At 38.6% G+C, this 23,206-nt stretch overlaps 1 protein-coding gene and 1 long non-coding RNA gene across 3 annotated transcripts in view; both read left to right on the top strand.

The window, feature by feature from the left end:
• The window catches only part of MAML3 (mastermind like transcriptional coactivator 3), a 614,427-nt gene that overhangs the window by 37,218 nt on the left and 554,003 nt on the right, over window positions 1-23,206 (top strand). The window lies entirely within an intron of this gene.
• Window positions 11,692-22,691, top strand: LOC309627789. Its single transcript, XR_014243959.1, has 2 exons — window positions 11,692-17,540; window positions 17,856-22,691. It is a non-coding gene; the product is annotated as an uncharacterized lncRNA (long non-coding RNA).

Below are 23,206 nucleotides of genomic sequence, written 5' to 3'. Positions count from 1 at the left end.
GGATAAACAATACACTACTAAATAACCAAGAGATCACTGAAGAAATCAAAGAGGAAATCAACAAATACCTAGAAGCAAATGACAATGAAAACACGACGACCCAAAACCTATGGGATGCAGCAAAAGCAGTTCTAAGAGGGAAGTTTATAGCAATACAATCCTACCTTAAGAAACAAGAAACATCTCAAATAAATAACCGAACCTTACACCTAAAGCAATTAGAGAAAGGAGAACAAAAAAACCCCAAAGTTAGCAGAAGGAAAGAAATCATAAAGATCAGATCAGAAATAAATGAAAAAGAAATGAAGGAAACGATAGCAAAGATCAATAAAACTAAAAGCTGGTTCTTTGAGAAGACAAACAAAATTGATAAACCATCAGCCAGACTCATCAAGAAAAAAAGGGAGAAGACTCAAATCAATAGAATTAGAAATGAAAAAGGAGAGGTAACAACTGACACTGCAGAAATACAAAGAATCATGAGAGATTACTACAAGCAACTCTATGCCGATAAAATGGACAACCTGGAAGAAATGGACATATTCTTAGAAATGTACAACCTTCCGAGACTGAACCAGGAAGAAATAGAAAATATGAACAGACCAATCACAAGCCCTGAAATTGAAACTGTGATTAAAAATCTTCCAACAAACAAAAGCCCAGGACCAGATGGCTTCACTGGCGAATTCTATCAAACATTTAGAGAAGAGCTAACACCTATCCTTCTCAAACTCTTCCAAAATATAGCAGAGGGAGGAACACTCCCAAACTCATTCTACGAGGCCACCATCACCCTGATACCAAAACCAGACAAAGATGTCACAGAGAAAGAAAATTACAGACCAATATCACTGATGAACATAGATGCAAAAATCCTCAACAAAATACTAGCAAACAGAATCCAACAGCACATTAAAAGGATCATACACCATGATCAAGTGTGGTTTATCCCAGGAATGCAAGGATTCTTCAATATATGCAAATCAATCAATGTGATACACCATATTAACGAATTGAAGGAGAAAAACCATATGATCATCTCAATAGATGCAGAAAAATCTTTTGACAAAATTCAACACCCATTTATGATACAAACCCTCTAGAAAGTAGGCATAGAGGGAACTTACCTCAACATAATAAAGGCCATAAATGACAAACCCACAGCCAACATCGTCCTCAATGGTGAAAAACTGAAACCATTTCCACTAAGATCAGGAACAAGACAACGTTGCCCACTGTCACCACTATTATTCAACATAGTTTTGGAAGTTTTAGCCACAACAATCAGAGAAGAAAAAGAAATAAAAGGAATCCAAATCGGAAAAGAAGAAGTAAAGCTGTCACTGTTTACAGATGACATGATACTATACATAGAGAATCCTAAAGATGCTACCAGAAAACTGCTAGAGCTAATCAATCAGTTTGGTAAAGTAGCAGGATACAAAATTAATGCACCGAAATCTCTAGCATTCCTATACACTAATGATGAAAAATCTGAAAATGAAATTAAGAAAACACTCTCATTTACCATTGCAACAAAAAGAATAAAATATCTAGGAATAAACCTACCTAAGGAGACAAAAGACCTGTATGCAGAAAATTATAAGACACTGATGAAAGAAATTAAAGATAGTACAAATAGATGGAGAGAGATACCATGTTCTTGGATTGGAAGAATCAACATTGTGAAAATGACTCTACTACCCAAAGCAATCTACAGGTTCAATGCAATCCCTATCAAACTACCACTGGCATTTTTCACAGAACTAGAACAAAAAATTTCACAATTTGTATGGAAACACAAAAGACCCCGAATAGCCAAAGCAATCTTGAGAAAGAAAAATGGAGCTGGAGGAATCAGGCTCCCTGACTTCAGACTATACTACAAAGCTACAGTAATCAAGACAGTATGGTACTGGCACAAAAACAGAAATATAGATCAATGGAACAGGATAGAAAGCCCAGAGATAAACCCCCACACATATGGTCACCTTATCTTTGATAAAGGAGGCAAGAATATACAATGGAGAAAAGACAGCCTCTTCAATAAGTGGTGCTGGGAAAACTGGACAGCTACATGTAAAAGAATGAAATTAGAACACTCCCTAACACCATACACGAAAATAAACTCAAAATGGATTAAAGACCTAAATGTAAGGCCAGACACTATCAAACTCTTTGAGGAAAACATAGGCAGAACAGTCTATGACGTAAGTCACAGCAAGATCCTTTTTGACACACCTCCTACAGAAATGGAACTAAAAACAAAAATAAACAAATGGGACCTAATGAAACTTAAAAGCTTTTGCACAGCAAAGGAAACCATAAACAAGATGAAAAGACAACCCTCAGAATGGGAGAAAATATTTGTAAACGAAGCAACTGACAAAGGATTGATCTCCAAAATTTATAAGTAGCTCATGCAGCTCAATATCAAAACAACAAACAACCCAATCCAAAAATGGGCAGAAGTCCTAAATAGACATTTCTCCAAAGAAGATAGACAGATTGCCAACAAACACATGAAAGAATGCTCAACATCATTAATCATTAGAGAAATGCCAATCAAAACTACAATGAGATATCATCTCACACCGGTCAGAATGGCCATCATCAAAAAATCTACAAACAATAAATGCTGGAGAGGGTGTGGAGAAAAGGGAACCCTCTTGCACTGTTGGTGGGAATGTAAATTGATACAACCACTATGGAGAACAGTATGGAGGTTCCTTAAAAAACTAAAAAGAGAACTACCATATGACCCAGCAATCCCACTACTGGGCCTAAACCCTGAGAAAACCATAATTCAAAAAGAGTCATGTACCAAAATGTTCATTGCAGCTCTATTTACAATAGTCAGGACATGGAAGCAACCTAAGTGTCCATCATCGGATGAATGGATAAAGAAGATGTGGCACATATATACAATGGAAAATTACTCAGCCATAAAAAGAAAGGAATTTGAGTTATTTGTAGTGAGGTGGATGGACCTAGATCCTGTCATACATAGTGAAGTAAGTCAGAAAGAGAAAAATAAATACCATATGCTAACACACATATATGGAAAATAAGAAGGAAAAAAAAAAAGTTCTGAAGAACCTAGGGGCAAGACGGGAATAAAGACACAGACCTACTAGAGAATGGACTTGAGGACATGGGGAGGGAGAAGGGTAAGCTGGGATAAGGTGAGAGAGTGGCATGGACATATACACACTACCAAATGTAAAATAAATAGTTAATGGGAAGCAGCCGCATAGCACAGGGAGACCAGCTCGGTGCTTTGTGACCACCTAGAGGGGTGGTATAGGGAGGGTGTGAGGGAGGGAGACGCAAGAGGGAAGAGATATGGGGATATAAGTATATGTATAACTGATTCACTTTGTTATAAAGCAGAAACTAACACACCACTGTAAAGCAATTATACTCCAATAAAGATGTTAAAAAGAAAAATGTGTATGACTATGCCTTCTAACAGACAAACAGTTCTCAGAGCTTTCTGAGAGTCTGCTGCCTGTGTTATAATCCTCAGTTTGGCTCAAATAAAATTCTTTCTTTTCTTCTCAAAATAAATAAATAAGTAAATAAAAATAAAAATGGGCAAAGACCATGAACAGACGTTTCTCCAAAGAAGATATACAAATGGTCAATAAGCACATGAAAAGATGTTCAATATCATTGGTCATTAGAAAATGCAAATCAAAACCACAATGAGATATTACTTCACACCCAGTAGTGTGGCTTTAATAAAAACAACAACAACAAAAATGGAAAATAAGTATTGGCAAGGATATGGAGAAATAAGTACCTTTGTATGTTGCCGGTGGGAATGTATAATGATGCAGCCACTGTGGAAAACATTTTGGCAGTTCCTCAAAAAGTCAAACATAGTGTTGCCATATGACCCAGCAATTCCACTCCACCCAAGAGAAATGAAAGCATATATCCACACAGAAGCTTGTATATGAATGTTTATAGCAGCATTATTCATAGAAGCCAAAAGGTGGAAACACCCAAATGCCTGTCAATGGATGAATGGAAAAAATAGATTGTGATATATAAATACAGTGGGATTTTGTTCAACAATAAACAGGAGCAAAGTACTGACACATGGTACAGTTAGGTGAACCTTAAAAACATTATGTTAAGTAAAAGAAGCCAGACACAAAATGTCACATACTGTATGATCCCTTTTATATGATATAACTAGACTAGGCAAGACCATAGAGTCATAAAACAGGGGATGAGGGAAGGACGGAATGTGGAGTGATTACTTAACGGGTATGGGGTATTATTCTGGGGTATTAAGAAAGTTTGAAACTAGAGAGAGGTGGTGGTTGACCAGATTAGGAATACACTAAATGCCCCTGAATAGTATACTTTATAACGGTTAATTGCTCGTTATGTCCGTTTCACCTCAATTTTTAAAAAAAGATTAAGAAAATCCAATCAGGAAAACAATTATCCATGTTTTACCTGTCTATCCATAATATGAATAAATGAATGAAGTACCTTAAATCATAACATACCCAACGATTTCAAATTCAGCATAAGACTAGTCTACCATGTCTCATAGAATTAATAAGGCTAGGAAGGAGGTTAAGGTAAGGATAGAAATCTTTACTAAAATACAATCTTCCCTAAAACAGGATTCAAAAGCATAAACATTAAGGCAAATATACTTATATAACAAATCATTTTCGCTCATTTTTAAGTGTGGTGTGTGAGATGTAAGAGTGTGTGTGTGTGTGTGTGTGTGTGTGTGTGTGTGCGCGTGGTAATGGGTGTTGGGGGTAACGGAGCTGAAGAAAGTCTAAAATGAAGAGAATTAGTAAACTAATCAGGATTATCACACTCTGTCATGATCTCAAAATTCGGTTGCAATAATGAAGCACATTGGGGATTCCCTGGCGGTCCAGTGGTTAGGACTCTGCCCTTCCACTGCCGGGGGCCAGGGTTCGATCCCTGGTCGGGGAACTAAGAGCCTGCAAGCCATGCAGCTCAGCCAAAAAAAAAAAAAAAATGAAGCACATTGGAAGCTAGTGTTTACTATGGCTTTCTCAGAGGTTTTTCTAAGCAATAACCCAGGAAACATCTCTAAGGGCTCTGAGTACCAATTATGACATCTGAAGTGCATGTGATCAGGAGATTCCTGGAGAGAACCTGGCATCTCTAAAGAAGCTGCTAAGCATTCCTCTGCTGTATAAAAGATTCTTTCTTTAGGAGTAATTTCACGTGAGACTATTTGGATATTTTCGACAAATTAGTGCAAATTGGATTAATTCAACACATTAGCTACAAAGGGGGAATGTGATGGCAGAACTTTATTTACATTATATGTAGCTAATAATAATAGCTAGTATTTGTTGAGTGATTACTCTATGCTTAACGCTATTCTGAGTGTTTTACCTGTAACCATCTTATTATTCCTCACAACAACCTTAAAAGGAAACAGACACACTTGGATGAGATAGTTTGCCCAAGACTCACAGCCAGGAGGTGGCGGAGCCAAATTCACATCCAGGCAATGAAAGTCCAAAGCCCATACACCAACCACCCTGGTGCATGGCCTCTATAATCACAGGCATTAAAATATACAATCTGATTAATATTGTATTTTTACTACTCTAGGTTGATCTTAAAGATAAAGATCAAACAGTAAAATATGTAAGAAAGGAAATAGGAAATTTTAGATTTGCACTCTTCTCTGATCTACTAGGAACTAGGTTAGCTATTAGTGTGGTATTTCAAGTAAAATTTTTTCCTTAGTTTTGCCCTGTTTTAAATAAATTTATCATATGGTTTTCATAAGTATATTTAAATTATATGTCATTTGAATCAGGTATTGAATTTCAGTAAATATACTTTAATATGCTAACAGCTCACATCAAGAAATCTTTAACATACACAATTAGCTTTGGCAATAGGATAAATAGAACACAATTCCTGACTTCAGTGATGGATATTCCTTCATAAGGCATCATTCTGGATTCTTCAGCATTTGCAATAGCGAACCACAACATTCATAATATACTCATTTAGATGGGTATATAACACGTATTTAGTAATAAAATTTAATAGCATTGGTAAAAATGAAAAACATATAGTAAATTTAACGTTTTGTGATTCAGCACAAGGCCAACAAAGGGTTAAGTAATGTTAGTTAGTAGCTCTGTTCTGCCCAATGACCTTTAAGCAATCTACTCACAGAGCACAAAGATGGTGGATTTCAGTCCACTATTCATCAAACATTATATGGCTTCAATGTGCTTCAAGGGTAAATACTATATTTCTTTCAATGCCTTTCAAGATGTCCAGTTCTGGAAAATTTTAGGTAAATTTTAATACATTTTATTTTATATATTGTGTGTAAGTTTTAGTCAGTGTATAAACTAACTAGATTGATTCAACATTCATTCAACAAATATGTATTGAACACCTGCTACGTGCTAGGTACTGGAGCTTTAACAATGAATGAAACAAAATGCTTTCTATCACAGAGCTTACCTCATTCTTGGTGGTGAAGACAATGACCAAACACACACACACATATACATACACAAATATAGAGAGAAATATAAATATACTATAGGTACAATATATACAAATGTATATATCCAAACACATGCACATACAATGGAGAGAAGTACTGTGAAGTTCTATGAAGGAAAATAACGCAGGGTAAAGGGGACAGAGAGGGTTATAGGAGTGTGGTGTTATTTAATATAGTGTGTGAGGGAAGGCCTATCTGATAAGATGACACATGAGCAGAGACTCAAGGAGTTGAGAAAGCACGTGTGAGGACATCTGAAGGATGAAAGAACAGCAGGTACAAAGACCTGGAGGTGGAAGCAAGTCTGGCATGTTCAAAGAAGGTCCCAAAGGGCAATGAGGCTTGAGAGATACCCAGAAATACAGCAGAGGCCTACCCATATAGAGCCTTCCAGGCCCTTTCAAGCTCTTTGGGTTTCACTCTGGGAGGTGGGACACGTCATGCAGAGGAGAGACACGATCTCACTTAGGTTCACTTAGGATCATTCTGACTGTACTGAAGAAAACTGACTCTGGTTGGAGAGTGGGGAGGAGAGGAAGGGCAGAGGCAGGGAAGTGAAGACTGTTGCAATAATCCGGGCCAAGAGGTGATGCTGACTTCCACCTGAGTGGTATCTGGTGGTGCAAAGTAGTCCAGTTCCAGACCTATTCAAATCTGGAGCCAGCTGATATTGCTGATGTGGGGAGTGAGAGGAGAAATGAGCCAAGGATGAGTCCAAGGTGTTCCATATGAGCAACTAAAAAAGGAGGTACCATTTGCCCCGGTGAAAAAGACTGTGGGAAGTGCCCCTGGGGGTGAGGGAGAAAATAAAGAGTTTGTTTTGGGGTATGCCAAGTTTGAGATGCCTTTAAACATCCAGATGGAGATGTTGAGGAAGCAGTTAAATGTGAGTCTGGAGTTCAGGGCAGAGGTCGAGGAAAATATTAACTTAGGAGTTGGCCGGGATAGATGGCATGTAAAGCCACAGGCCAGGTGAGATCTCTGAGACAATGGTGTAGACAGAACAGAGGAGAGGATGGTTTGTGGATGTCAGTCAACACTTGGAAATCAGGAATATGAAGAGGAATCAGTGCAGGAGACTGAGAAGGAGCAACCAACATGGGAGAAGGAGAATCCAAAGAGCTGTGTCCTAGAAGCCAAATGAAGAAACTGCTTCCAAAGGACAGAGTGATCAGCGGGGTTAAGAGCTGTTGTCAGGTCAGTTAAGGTACGAAGTGAGACACGATCGACTGTAAGATGTTTAAATGCATGCCTGGTTTCAGTTTCCCCCTACAAAAAATTTTAAGCCATGAGAAAAATCCACGGTTACAAAAATAAGGGGCTAGGGCGTGATCAGGAAATGGAAAGTATAAAGAAAAAGGCAACTTGGAAAATATCAACAAGACCTTTCCAGCAGGGTAGATTGAAAACAGAGAACAGGGTGGAAAATGTTTCATTTCCACAGTTTAGTAGTGGGTCCAGAATTTCTCTTTAGGAAGAACTTAAGGTCAGCGTTCTGATTGGAAGGGGGAAGGTGGGCAACTTGGAGCCACATTTTACATGAGATAAAAAGATTATTGTTCTTATCAAATAATTGCGGAGAGAGAGGATTAAAAACTACCCTCAAGCATCCCCTTGGAGCCACCACTGCCCAGACTCTGGGGCTGCTGAAAATGTCGTGCAATTATTCCCGTGCAGAGCTGCCTGGTAGAGAAAGGTAGGGCTTGAAATCCATCCCTTATTCCTGTTCACCAAGCTGTGCCCCAGACTTCACACGTGTGCCTTTTTCTAATTTGCATATGTGCTAGCAGTGGTCCTACATGGATGCAATGGAAACTGTTCTTTCATCTCTAACATGTACAAACTTTGCTTATAAATTAAACTCACGTATGAAGGAGAAAAATTGCCAGAACTCACTTCTCCACCTGAAAACTCTTCCTAATCTATGTTTTTCAAAGGTGAACTATCCTTATTTTCGTGTCCAAATCCTGCTTAGGCATTTATTAGTATTAATGTCGTCAAGATCAGTTGCCTCTTATTATTAAAATGTGTTTACTGTTGAGGAGAAAAAATAAACCCATGAATTAAATCTGACTTTAATAAAATTTCCCATGCCCTCCTAGGAACCAAGAAATTGATACTTGCTTGTGTGTGGAAACTGCAATCCTTGTCTGAAAAGCTTAATCGGTTGGCTTGCTAACGTCAGTATGTTCCTAGTATTTGGGCTGTGTTGGCTTCAGTGTTTTGAATCCTTGAGGACTATGCCTATTCATAGTGAGTGACAGGAGATTTCCCGTAATTGTATATGCCATGTATACACAGGATGCCTTTGGGAGGTATCAAGGAAAGGACTGTCAGGGTAGCAACGGTGATCTTGTAAACATGTGTCAGATGGAATTGCTATTGATAGGCAAAGGGCCTTTCAAGATTTTGTTTGGAGATATAACGTATGTAGTAAAGTGTGCAATTGTAAGATTATAGATATGTAATATATAACCAACACCCAAATCAAAATCATTTCCAGCACCTTAGGATAAGACTTTTTGAAAACTGGTTTGCTTATTAGCATTCAGGTCTATTTTGCAGCAGAGAAAACAAAACAACCTTTAGTTACAGAACCCCTTCCAGTAGTCTACCGAAAGGCACAGTGAGAAAAATTGTGTTAAATGCATTGAGATGAAGTTATGTTGGTACAGAGGTTGACTCTAAGGTAGCGCACAGCCATTACTATCCTCCACTCCAAAGTGAAAATTACTCATTTCTCTCCCTTGCTTGGTTGCAATCTCTTTGCTTTCTCAAACAATTTTCCAGTTCTGTTCCCTCTCTTCAGTTAAAAACACCTTGATTGAGTGCTGTGTACGTGGGGCCGTAGGTACAAAGGGGAAGGAGTTATGGTCCCTGCCCTCCCAGAACTCATAGACCAGTTAAGTTTAAAGCAAAGGGTGGAAATGGGTGATTCCAACCCAAAGTGTTAACTGTGACAATAATAACAGCTAACGTTTATAGAGTGTGTCCTAGTATCAAGCTTTTCTCTCAGGATGTTACGTGCGTCTCCTCACTTGAACCTCATAACTATCACCATTGCTTTCCTGATGAGAGGATGAAAGCCCAGAGATGCTGGTGATTTGCCCAAGGACAATATGGCTGGTGCGCATGGCTGCCAGGCTCTGGCTCCGTCACCCACACGTGTATCCACTTTCCTGCAGCTGTTTCTCAAGCGTGGTGTTGGGAGCACATGCAGGGCAGGAAGGGAGAAGGGAGGTCGCTGACTCTTTTGTCTGTTGAGCTGCCCAACCAGGAGCCACATTCAGCACTACAGGAAAAATATGCCCGTCAGCGTCTTTCTCTGACGCAGCCCTAGTCCAGCCCCTAACTTGCTATCTGACAGACTCAGTTAAAAGCTGGCCACACCACTGCAAAAATTAAAAGACATGTTTTATTTTCGTATGACATAGCAAAAATTGCTCCAGAATTAACACTTGACTATTCGTTGTTGTGGCATGAATTTCTCCAAATCACAGGTAATCAATAGAATCAGGTATCAATTTTTTAAAATTTTCTGTTCAAATTGTTGAGTTATGAGTGCTGCTCACTTATGAGTGATTTTTTTCGATCTTGAAAGCACAGTAGAAAACATTACTGTAATCTTAGGGAGCTGCAAATCGTTCACAGCAGATCAGTGTAGTGGTACCAGATTTTGAAATCCCACCTAAGGGTGGTGTTTGCACCTTCCTCTCGTCAGGACCTTCTAGAGCAGGCAGAGACTCGGGGCAAAGAGAGCAGAGCCTTCCCTCATGATCGCCAATAGTCTTTTCTCCTCAAACACAGACAAATTATGTCCATCTGCATCCTCGTGATGTCGTCGCACTTAAGCTCCTCAGAGGACGAGGACCAAGTTTAAATTTCTAATTAAATTTCATTTATCACAGGTTAGGGACAGATGGAAATAGGATAATTACACAGAGTCTAGTAGTAGTTATGATGGTGTTCTTGTGGGAACTGATTCCAGCCTCTTCAAGCCATCTTACATGATGTCAGGTAGGCTGTAAAAAAAGGAGGTTTGTGTAATCATTTGCAGAGAAAGTAATGGCAGGAACACTGAGTAGTCCTAACGGTAGTCAGGGATGCTTACCTCAAAAGACCCAACCACATTGTGAGCAGTGATTTGGTTTCACCAATTTAATATTATTAGATTGAGCTTTATTGGGGCTACAGTTTTCTTTGTGTCTGATTTATAATTTTGTTATGGTTTCATAGCTGTATATGAATTGTAAGCAAAAATGTATATATTTGTATGTTGATACATATTCTTTTTTTTTTTTTTTTTTTTTTAGAATAAGCATTATTTATTCTATCTAAAATACTTAGAATTGATTCAGTCAGCTATGACAGCTTGAGGTTTTTTACGGCAAATCATGCTCTGTTTACTGAGAGGGCAAAGAAACAAATCAAGGGTTGCTTGTGTTCTCTAAGCTTGTTTTTCTTCTGAGTTAAATTGATGGGCTTTACCAGTGGGTTTTGAAAGATACGTCTATATAAAACAGAGATCTCAATAAGGAGTTTGAGATTGCCAAGCAATTTGAGAGAACATAAAGGTGGATAGAAATTCAAAGATAAAGAAAAATTAGCTTTTCTGTGGTAACCTACTTGTAACTTGCCTAATCATTCATCACACCTGTTATTTTATTAGAGAAACATAAGCAGCCATATTGGAGTCTACCTGGAGAAGTGTGTGTGTGTGTGTGTGTGTGTGTGTGTGTGTGTGTGTGTGAGAAAGAGACAGAGGCAAAGAGACTTGTAGGGAGAAGAACTGTCTAGGCATTTAATTTGGCTTAAGAAAGATATGTGGTAAGACTGGGGGGACTGACTATTGCAGTTGGAGAGGTGAACCATTATTGCAATAGGGAGAACATTCTGGACCAGAGATCTGCTAGTGTCTCAACAGTTAAGCAGGAAAGGGCCTTTCCTTTCTAGCGAGGAGTAAACAAGGCTAGAAGAAACCAGGTGTGGGGAGGTGGGATAAAGGGTAGCCTGATGGGACAACAGATCAAAGAATGTTCTACTGTGGGGGCTTCCCTGGTGGCACAGTGGCTGAGAGTCCGCCTGCCGATGCAGGGGACGCAGGTTCAAGCCCTGGTCTGGGAAGATCCCACAGATACATATTCTTAAAACAAGATGGTACGACAGATGAATGGATAAAGAAGATGTGGCATAGATATACAATGGAATATTGCTCAACCATAAAAAGAAATGAAATTGAGTTATTTGTAGTGAGGTGGATAGACCTAGAGTCTGTTATACAGAGTGAAGTAAGTCAGAAAGAGAAAAACAAAATACCGTATGCTAACACATATATATGGAAGCTTAAAAAAAAAAAAAAAGGTCATGAAGAACCTAGGGGCAAGACGGGAATAAAGATGTAGACCTACTAGAGAATGGACTTGAGGACACGGGGAGGGGGAAGGGTAAGCTGGGACAAAGTGAAAGAGTGGCATGGACATATATACACTACCAAACGTAAAATAGATAGCTAGTGGGAAGTAGCCACATAGCACAGGGAGGTCAGCTCGGTGCTTTGTGACCAGCTAGAAGGGTGGGATAGGGAGGGTGGGAGGGAGGGAGAGGCAAGAGGGAAGAGAGATGGGGATATATGTATATGTATAACTGATTCACTTTGTTATAAAGCAGAAACTAACACACCATTGTAAAACAATTATACTCAGTAAAAACGTTAAAAAAAAAAAAAGACAAGATGGTAAAAGACATCAACATTATGAGTTGACAACCCATAAGAAGTTTTACTCTTAAAATGGGTATGTGTAGATTACTCGTGTTGGAGGAACACTGTACTGCAACCCACCCACCTGTAGAGGGAGACAAACAAACACAGGCCTTGCTCCTAGGAGCTTCCGTTAACACAGCATTCATGCATCGCTGGCAGCGGACAAAAGTGAAGAGATTGTGCACCAACATTTTTGAAGTCATGACACTATATTTCTTGCTGTTTTTTTTTTTCTACTCTTCGACATACTTTAATAGTTGTTACTCAGCAAATAGTATTTTTCTGCAATCCTTATCCCAATAAGGATCTCCTGGACATCTGTTTTTCAACGTGCATGTAGTAAAGTTCATACTTTGTAGTACACAGTTCTATGGAGTTTGACAAATGCATAGAGTCATGTTTCTACCACCCCAGTACCATGTAGAGCATCCCATCACCCTAAAAATTACCCAGTACAGCCCCTTTGTACAAAACCTCTCCGTTTTCCCCCAACTCCTGGCAACCACTGACCTGTTTTCTATCCTTATAGATGTGCCTTTTCAATAATTTCATAAAGATGTAATCATACAATATGTAGCCTTTTGAGTCTGACTTCTTTCACTTACAGAATGCATTTAAGATTCATCCTCATTATTGTGTGAGTTAAAAGCACATTCATTCCTATGGCTGAGTAATAGTCCATTGTGTGGATATATCAAATTCATTTATCCATTACTCGTTTGAAGAACATCTTGGTTGTTTTCAGTATGGGTGACTTTGAATAAAGTTATTATAAACATTCTTATATAATTTTTTTGTGTGTACATAAGCTTTTAAACTCATTTGGAGTCGAAATACTTAGGAATGAGATTTCTGGATCATGTTGCAAGTATATGTTTAACTTTATAAGAAATGACCAAACTGTCTTCCAGCATAGTTGTGCTATTTTGCATGTTCAACCACAAGGAATGAAAGTTCCTGTTGATCTGCATCTTCACCAGTATTTGGTACTGTCAGGTTTTTTGATTTTAGCAATTCTAATAAGTATGCGGTGCTATCACATCATGGTTATCATTTGCATTTTCCTGGTAACAAATGATGTTGAACATCTTTCATATGCTTATTTGCCATTGATATTTTCTTTGTTGAAATGTCTGCTCAGGTCTTTTGCCCATTTTACAAATTGGGTTGTTTCTTTTCTTATTGTTGAGTTTTAACCAATTCTGGATACAAGTTTTTGTGAGATATGTGATTTGTAAAAATTTTTTCCCAGACTACCTTGTCTTTTCATTTTCTTAACTGTATCTTTGGCAGAGCAAAGATTTAAGCTTTAATAAAGTCCAATTCATTAATTTTTTTCTTTTATGAATTGTGCTTTTGCTGTCAAATCTAAGAACTCATTGCCAAACCCAAGGTCCTACAAACTTTCTGCTATGCTTTGTGTTAGGTGTTTTATCATTTTACACTTAAGTTTTTCACTTAGGTTTATGATCCATCTTGAGTTAACTTTTTTGTTCAGTGTAAGTAGAGGTTTATTTTTTTGCCAATGGGTGTCCAGTTGTTCCAGCATCGTTTTTTTGAAAAGACTCTCCTATATCCATTGCATTGCCTTGGCACCTTTGTCAAAAATCAGTAGACTATATTTCTATGGGTCTATTTATGAATTACCTTTCACTTCCATTCTTCTCTGCGTCGATCCTTTAGCCAATACAACACAGTCTTGATTACTGTAGCTTTATAGTATGTCTTGAAATCCTACAGTGTGAGTCCTCCAACTTCTTTTTCTTTTCTTTTTCACAATTGTTTTGGCTATTCTACGTCCTTTACCTTTCCATATCAATTTTAGAATTGGCTTATCATCTGTAAAATGCTTACTGGGATTTTGCTTGCGATTGCATTGAATCTATATTTTAATTTTGGGAGAAATGACACCTTAATAATCGTGAAGCTTCTAAACCATGAACATAGTGTATCTCAATATATTTAGATTTTCTTTACTATCTTTCATCGGTATGGTTTTCAGCTTACAGATCTTGCACATATTTTGTTAGATTTATACCTAACTTCTTAACTTTTTTGGTGTAATTGTAAGTGGTATTGTTTCTTAATATCAAATTCCAATTATTCATTGCCAGAATATAGGAATATGATTGGCTTTTGTATATTGACCTTTTAAAACTTACTTATTTGTTCCAGGAGTGTTTTTGTAGATCTTTGGAATTCTCTACATTAACAATCATGTTGTCTTCAAATAATGACAGTCTTGTCTCTTTCCTTTCAAGTTTGTATGCCTTTTATTTATTTTTCTTAGCTTGTTTCATGGGCTATGACTTCCAGCATGATGTTGAATAGGTATAGTGAGATTGAATATTTTTGCCTTATTCCTAAACTAGGGGGTAAGCATTCAGTATCTTACTCTTAAATATGACGTTAGCTGTAGGTTTTTCATAAATGCCCTATATAAGATTAAGTTCTCTTCTATTCCTAGTTTTTCTAGAGTTTTATAATGAATGGATGTAGAATTTTGTTTTTACTCCTATTGAGATAAGTGTGTGTGTGTGTGTGTTTGTATTTTTTATGCTGTTAATACAGTGAATTATGCTGATTGAATTTTGAATTTGAGCTAGCCTTGGGATCTGGGATAAATCCCAATTGTTAATGTATTATCTTTTTAATGTATTGCTAGATTCAGTTTGCTAATATTTCGTTGAGAAGCTTCCCCTTATATTTATGAAGTATCTTGGTCTGTAGTTTTATTTTCTTGCAATATACAGTTTGGTTCAGGCCTTAGGATAATGCTGATCTCATAAAATGAGTTGGGAAATATTACCTTCTCTTCTATATTCTGGAATATACTGTGTATAATTGACATTATTTCTTCCTTAAATGTTTTGTGGAATCCACTAGTGAAACCACCTGGGTTTTCTTTTTGGAATTTTTGAAGCTACAAATTCAATTTCTTTAATAGATATAGGACTATTCAAGTTAAGTATTTCTTTTTAAGTGAGTTTTAGTGGTTTCGGTTTTTCAAGAAATTGTTCCATTTTATCTAAGTTGAATTTATGAACATAAAGCTGTTTGTAGTATTCCCTTATTATGCTTTTAGTGCCTGTGAGGTCAGTAGTGATGTCCTTTTTCATTCCTGATATAGGTAGATTATGTCTTTCTCTTTTTCTTGGTCAGCCTGATGAGGGGCTTATCAGTTTCATGACTTTATCAAAGAATCAGCTTTTGGTTTTGTTGATTTAATGTATTGGATTTTGGGGGTTTTTTTTCAGTTTCATTGATTTCTGTTTTCTATTATTTCCTTTCATCTGCTTGCTTTAAACTTAATTTGTTCCTCTCTAATTTCTTAAATTGGAAGCTTAGGTTACTAAATTCAGATCTTTCTGTAGCTCTTTTCTGATATCAGTATTTAATGCTATAAATTTCTGTCTAAAGACACGTTAGCTGCAGCCTACAAAATTTGATATGTTTTATTTTTATTTTCACTTAATTCAGATTATTTTAAAATTTCCTTGGAGGCTTACTCTTTGACCCATGGATTACTTAGAAATGTGTTGCCTAATTTCCAAATATTTGGGTTTTTACCAGATACCTTTCTATTATTGATTTCTAGTTTAATTCCTTTATAGTTTGAGAATATACTTTATATATTTCCTAGTCTTTTAAAGTGTTAAAAGGATATGGTTGAGAATACTCTCTGTGCACTTGAGAAGAAGGCATTAGATTCAGTGCTCTGTAAATGGCAAATGGGACAAGTTGGTTGATGACGTTATTTAGGTCATCTATATCGTCACGGACTTTCTGCCTATTTGTTCTAACAGTTTCTGAGAGAAGACTGTTGAAGTCTCCACCTAAAATTGTAGGTTTGCCTATTTCTCCTTTAAGATAATCTACTGATTTTTGCCTCATGTATTTTAAAGCTCTATTGTTGGGTGCATACACATTTAAGATTGTTATATTTTGTTGGAGAATTGACCTTTTTCATAATGTAATATCCTCTTTACCTCTGAAAGTATTTCCAGTTATGAAGTCTACCTTGTCTAAAATTAATGTAAATACTTTGTGTTTGCATGATATATCTTTCTCCATTCTTTTATTTTTAACCTAAATATGCCTCTATATTTCAAGTGGATTTCTCATGGACTGCATATACTTGGATCTTGTTTTATTTTTAGTCAATTCTGATCACTTCTGTCTTTTAACTGGTGTGTTTACATTGTTCACATTAAACATAGTTATTGGTATGGTTGAATTAAAATCTATCATCTTACTAGCTATTTTCTATTTTTTTCACGTATTTATTTCTTTTTGCCTCCTTTTCTGCCTTCCCTGGGTTTAATTCAACATTTAAAAACGTTTTTATTGGTTGCCATAGGGTTTACAATAGACATTTTAAAAAATCTGAATCTACCTTCAAATAATATTATTCTGTTACACATGTAGTTCCAGAACCTTATAACAATATATTCCCAATTTCTCTCTCCCTCTGATGTGCCATTGTTCTCATACATTTCACTTTTACAAATGTTAGAACTACGATAATACATTGTTAATCTTGTTGCTCTAAATGGTCAGTTATTTTTAGAGCAGTTAAAATAAGACAAAAATTATTTTATAAGCCTTTTATTTACTCTATTTCTGACACGCTTCATTTCTCAGTGCAGGTCCAATTCTGTGACATATTCCTACCTTGAAGAACGTCCTTTAGCATTTCTTGTAATGTAGGTCTACTGCTGGTAGATAGGCCACTGCATTTTTGTTTGTCTGAGAAAGTCTTTGTTGTTTCTATACTCTAGAAGGACATTTTTTTCTGTATGTAGAATTCTGGATTGACATTCCCCCCCCCCCCCTTCAGCATATTGAAGATAGCTTCTATTTTACAGTTTCTCAGAAGAAGTCTGCTGTAATTCCTAGGGGAGATGAAGGAGATGTATCAGGGTAGCAGGTTTGGGCAGTAGCCGCTATTCTCCTTACCTAGCTAACATCTTTGAGGACATTTTCTTAGGGTTCTCCCCATCTTCTTGGTGAGTACCTGACGTTCCTGGAAGAAAAACCTATAGATGGTGTGAACCCTCCTATGTCTGCAGCCCCCTGGGACTTCACACTCTCGAGCTGGCCCACACTTGGCCTTTAGCAGTTCTTTAAGCATTTCTAGTTTAATCTTCTTACCAGCTTTTAGGGCATTTGGCAGCATCTGTCTCAGGTGAGCAAGCACTTGAATCTTATTTCTCCCTGCAGGCCTTTGTCTTTTATTGGTTTTTTTTTTTTTTTTTTTTTTTTAAATTTATTTATTTATTTTGGGCTGTGTTGGGTCTTCGTTTCTGCGCGAGGGCTTTCTCCAGTTGCGACGAGCGGGGGCCACTCCTCATCGCGGCGCGCGGGCCTCTCACTATCGCGGCCTCTCCTGTTGCGGAGCACAGGCTCCAGACGCGCAGGCTCAGTAGTTGTGGCTCATGGGCCTAGTTGCTCTGCGGCATGTGGGATCTTCCCAAACCAGTGCTCGAACCCGTGTCCCCTGCATTGGCAGGCAGACTCTCAACCACTGCGCCACCAGGGAAGCCCTTTTTCTTGGTTTTAAGTTAGTTGTTTGCCTGCAATATCAGTTCTCTGATAGGTTCAGGAAAAGTTGTTAGTTTTACGTTGATCCAGCTTTTTTCTTATTGGAAGGATGGGAGAAATGCTTTTTCCAGCTCTTAAGTCTTTGCTCTTTCACCAGAACCATTAGTTATGTTTTCAAATTTAAATTTCATCAGCATTAATGTGATTTTGAAAGTTTTGGAGGATTTTCGCGACAGCCCCAAAATCTCTCTCCGGGTATATTTGGAAACTACAGCTGGGAGTCACCAATGAAGAGGGTATACTAATATGATGGAATAATATTCTGTGTCACTAATTTATATAGATTTTTCTTTTCGGTATGTGTCTCTCAAACTTGGAGCTGATTCTGTGTTTCAGTGCCTCAAAGGAGGTATGTGGTAGGACAGGAAGAAGTAATTTCCAAGAATTTCTGGGTGTTGTTTCCTGAAGCCTGAGCCTGCAGTATAACTTAGAAGATTGGCTGAGAAAGAGCACATAGGGGTTTGTGAGATGAGGCAAAGAGGATAACACAAGGAAAAGGAGCCTTTCCCAGACTGGAAAAAATACCCCTGTACCGATGTGAGATTGAGGGAGGCCTTGGACTAGAGCAAGAGAAGGCTGCAAGAAGCCATAAAGGAGGCACCGCATACGCTACCTGGGCAGACAGGACCCCTAAGCCACAAAGAGATTCTCCTGTCTTAGGTATGACTTGAAAGTGTAAAAAAAAATAATAAACAGAAACCTCAATTAAAATAGTTGGGAGACCACAAAATATACAAACAGCTCATACGACTCAACAACGAAAAAACAAATAACCCAATCAAAAAATGGCCAGAAGACCTTAATAGACATTTCTCCAAAGAAGACATACAGATGGCCAGTAGGCACATGAAAAGACGCTCCACATCACTAATTATTAGAGAAATGCAGGTCAAAACTACAATGAGGTATCACGTCACACCAGTCAGAATGGCCATCATCAAAAAGTCTACAAACAACAAATGCTGGAGAGGGTGTATAGAAAAGAGAACCCTCTTGCACTGTTGGTGGGAATGTAAGTTGGTGCAGCCACTATGGAAAACAGTATGGCGGTTCCCCAGAAAAGTAAAAATAGAATTACCATATGATCCAGCAATCCCACTACTGGGAACATACCCGGACAAAACTATAATTCAAAAAGATACATGCACCCCTATGTTCATAGCAACACTATTCACAATAGCCAAGACATGGAAGCAACCTAAATGTCCATCAACAGATGAATGGATAAAGAAGATGTGGTACATATATACAATGGAACACTACTCGGGCACAGAAAAGAATGAAATAATGCCATTTGCAGCAACATGGATGCAACTAGAGATTATCATATTAAGTGAAGTAAGTCAGAGAAAGAAAGACAAATGCCATAAGATATCACTTAAATGTGGAATCTAAAATATGGCACAAATAAACCTATCTACAAAACAGAAACAGACTCCTAGACAGAGAGAACAGACTTGTGCTTACCAAGGGGGAGGGGGGTAGGGAGAGGGAGGGACTGGGAATTTGGGGTTGGTAGATGCAAACTATTACATTTGTAATAAACAACAAGGATAAACAACAGGAGTGGATAAACAGCAAGGTCCTACTGCATAGCACAGGAAACTATATTCAGTATCCTGTGATAAACCATAATGGAAAAGAATATGAAAAAGAATGTCTCTGTGTGTATAACTGAGTCACTTTGCTGTACAGCAGAGACTGGCACAACATTGTAAACCAACTACGCTTCAATTTAAAAAAGAAATAGTTGAGAGACCAGAAGAGGGAGCTGTCATGCTCTGTGACCACAGCAGAGCCCGACAGGAAGAAGAAAGATGATTCTTCTTTCCTGGCAAGGACTCAGCCAATGAAAAGCCATGGACTCTTTGTGTACTATCCCTCCCAACTTCCTTTTCCGCTATAAGAGTTCTCTCCATTTTTGCTGGGGAATCATGGTTGCAGACCCCAAATTGCAATTCTCTGTTGATCCCGAATAAACCCATCTTTGCTGGAGAAGTATCTGGCAATCTATTTGATTTAGGTCAACAGAAGCATCAAAGTGCCACGAGTACTGAAAAGCCCTTGCAACCAAAGACAATGAAGTCTTCGTGGAAACCTGTGGGACAGGTGGAAAATACCAGAGTACTTTACCTCCACAGACACCTTCACACTGCAGAATGTGCTGGAAACCTGATGTGACCTTGAGGGAGGGAGGGGAGCTCACCAGAGTGATGGAGATTATATTTTCTCATAAGCCCAGCAATATCGGAGCTCAAATTCGAATTTAGCTGATTTCTAGAACTACAGATTTAATATTGCTTGCACTCCTTAATTTGTGGACTGAGAATCATACCTGCTACTAAAGGATTTCATTCTCAGGGACCTAGTTATTTTTCTGTTGAATATGTTTTAGATTCTAGCGACTCAAAATTTTTCCCCACTTAGATACATCTGAGGGGTTGGATGTGCCCTCAACTGTAAGGATTCCTCCTGGGGTGTGGGGTGATAGAGACAGCAGGGGAAAGGCACTTTGAATAAATCCCCCAGGGGATTCTGAAACCGATTCCTTGCGCACCTCTTCCCTGAGATTCCCTCTTCTCTCTTGTTCTATGTGCTATTTTTCACTTAGGATCCTGAAACAAAGACACAGTTTGACTCTTTTAAGCAGGAGGTGTGTTCCTATAAAGGTGTAAGTAAAGCAAACATATTTCTGTGAAAACATATAGTGCTATATACATAAGTTGAAATGATGACCTTTATGCATTACAAACAACTGGGAAAAAAAGTGTATTTGCGAATCTGTGGCTAGAAGAGAAAAAAAAAATCCCTGTATTTCCTTCTTGGGAAGTGGTTATTGACTTGGGAAACTGTCCTCCTTCTGACCAGCCTCCCACCGAGGTCGTAAGAAGGATCCTGTAAAACACACATAAGCATCTGAATGAAAATGTCCCCAAAGTGCCCAATCAAGAGAATTACCGGACTTCTCCCATTCAGTTCTGTTGACTGAGGCCCCCGGCCCTGGTTTATCGATGAGAGCTCCTTGATTTGACCATAGCAGAGATGTGTGTTTTTTGCTAGTGTTTCTGTCAATGGGAATAAGCGTTGGGGGTGGATAACGCATTTTGTATCCCATTTTCCAGAGCTTCTGTCTGATGCCATTGTGGAAAAACACAGTTAGGGACCTGGTTATGGGACTCACTTTCTTATTTTTGGAAATGTTTCACCACCACAAAAGGCCACAGCAACCTGATCTCTTACAGCTGCTCTACATGTTGGGTTTATCTCTCTGATCTAATAAAATCATATTATAACACTCCTCTCCTCTGGGGGCGGGGAGGCAAGAATCAGGTAAAGCAGAGACTTCTAAAAATCTAGGTTAAAGTGTTCAAAAGCATGCTGAGAGAGGAAGGTTATTCCTTTTGATTCCACCAGACAGTGTGGGTATCACTGGAGACACACTGAGGGGAACCAGTTGCTTCCCAAAGAGGCGAGGTGTGGGCTGTCCTTGGACCTGCTAATAGAAGATGTCCTGGGAACAGAAAATGCCATCCAGAGACTGGATGAAATGTGTTTTTGAGAGTTTGCTCCTGTGACAGGACTCTGGTTAGGACCTCAGGCTCTGGAGTTAAAAATGAGTTTGAGGGGAAAGGGGGAGAGAGATCAACTAGGAGTTGGGGTTAACATACATACACTACTATATATAAAATAGGTAAACAACAAAGACCTACTGTATAGCACAGGGACTATACTCAATATCCTATAAGGGAAAAGAATCTGAAAAAGAATATATATATTATATATACAATATATATATTATATATAACTGAATCACTGTGCTGTACACCTGAAACTAACACAACATTGTAGACCAACTATACTTCAATAAAAAAAAGAGTTTGACACGGCGGAGAAGGGGAGGGTGGGATGAATTGGGAGATTAGGATTGGCATATATACACTACCATGTGTAAAATAGCTAGCTAGTGGGAACCTGCTGTATAGCACAGGGAGCTCAGCTCGGTGCTCTCTGATGATCTAGATGGGTGGGATGGGGGGTGGTGGGAGGGAGGCCCAAGAGGGAGGGGATATATGTATACATATAGCTGATTCACTTCGTTGTACAGCAGAAACTAACACAACATTGTAAAGCAACTATACACCAAAAAAAAAAGAGATTGAATCCCAATTCTACCACTTACTAGTTGTGTGGCTTCAGGTTAGTCACTAAAGTATAAAAAGGGGACAAGCTAACACCTATCTCGCAGGGCTATTGTGAGGATTCGATCACGGCATGCAGTACAGAGGCTGTGGAGCTAACACAGTAAATGTTAGGTATTATTAGCCACATTCTTCCCTTTGAAAATATTTAAGCTACAGCATACTACTTTGTATCATTACTCAAAGGTCATGTCCCCCTAGAAAAGGAATGTCTGTTGACATCCAGGGGAAGAATAGAGATTTGCATTTTTATTATTCCACTCACTGCGAAGAAAGAATACTACATTCTGTTCAGGGGATTTGTTGGGGTCAAGAACCAGGTTCTTTATGTAGGGAGTCCTGACATATTATGGGGACACTGACTTGCCACCTAGCCCTCAGGTTCTTGATAGAAAGTGTGGTCCGGTGCTTGATTCTCCTGGGTTCAGGGGACTCAGACCCATTTGGTGGTAGGAGCTTATTGTAGGAATAGACAGGAAAGTTAAAAAAAAAAAAAAAAAAAAAAGGCAGGGAACCATCAGCAACCATACAGCCATGACTCCTGGAGACCTGGAGGGGCACCCATGGCTATACACACTCTCAGGTCCCAGTGGCTCCTCTAGCCCTGGTTATCTCATTGCCCTCAGAGACCAGCTTCTCACTGCTCCTGACACTAGTGTCTCCACCAAACACCTAGCCAGCGTCTCTGCCAACTTCTGCATCTGCTGCTCTCGCTTCCCTGCCTCCTTGAGATTCGTATGCAGGAGAAAGAATTGGCCTGGCATATTTTGTTTTCCTCCAATGTGTAGGACGCCTGATATGGCACTGAGTTCTCACTCACAGGAAGCCCTGAAATCCCAAAAGGACATAATGATTAGGACCCCATTCTTTCATGAAATGATGACTTCCTGCCTTTACCCTTGGCTTTAATTTGTAAATTAGCAAGAGAGTCTTGAATTTAATGGCCGCCTCCCCCAGGATACTAGCTTAGGCTCTCAGATCTGAGACTCCTATCTCTTAGGTGCCAGTGGAAGATTTGCAATAAAAGAGAGAAATGTTTTGCTCTTATTACCCTCCATGCTAGCTCATATGCTCAGTTTAAAATCCACTTTT

This window comes from Balaenoptera borealis (genome assembly GCF_965194805.1).
Source record: "Balaenoptera borealis genome assembly, chromosome: 4".
In the NCBI taxonomy this organism is placed as follows: Eukaryota; Metazoa; Chordata; class Mammalia; order Artiodactyla; family Balaenopteridae; genus Balaenoptera; species Balaenoptera borealis.
The sequence above is the reverse complement of the archived record's forward strand: the minus strand, read 5'-3'. Positions and strand labels throughout refer to the sequence as shown.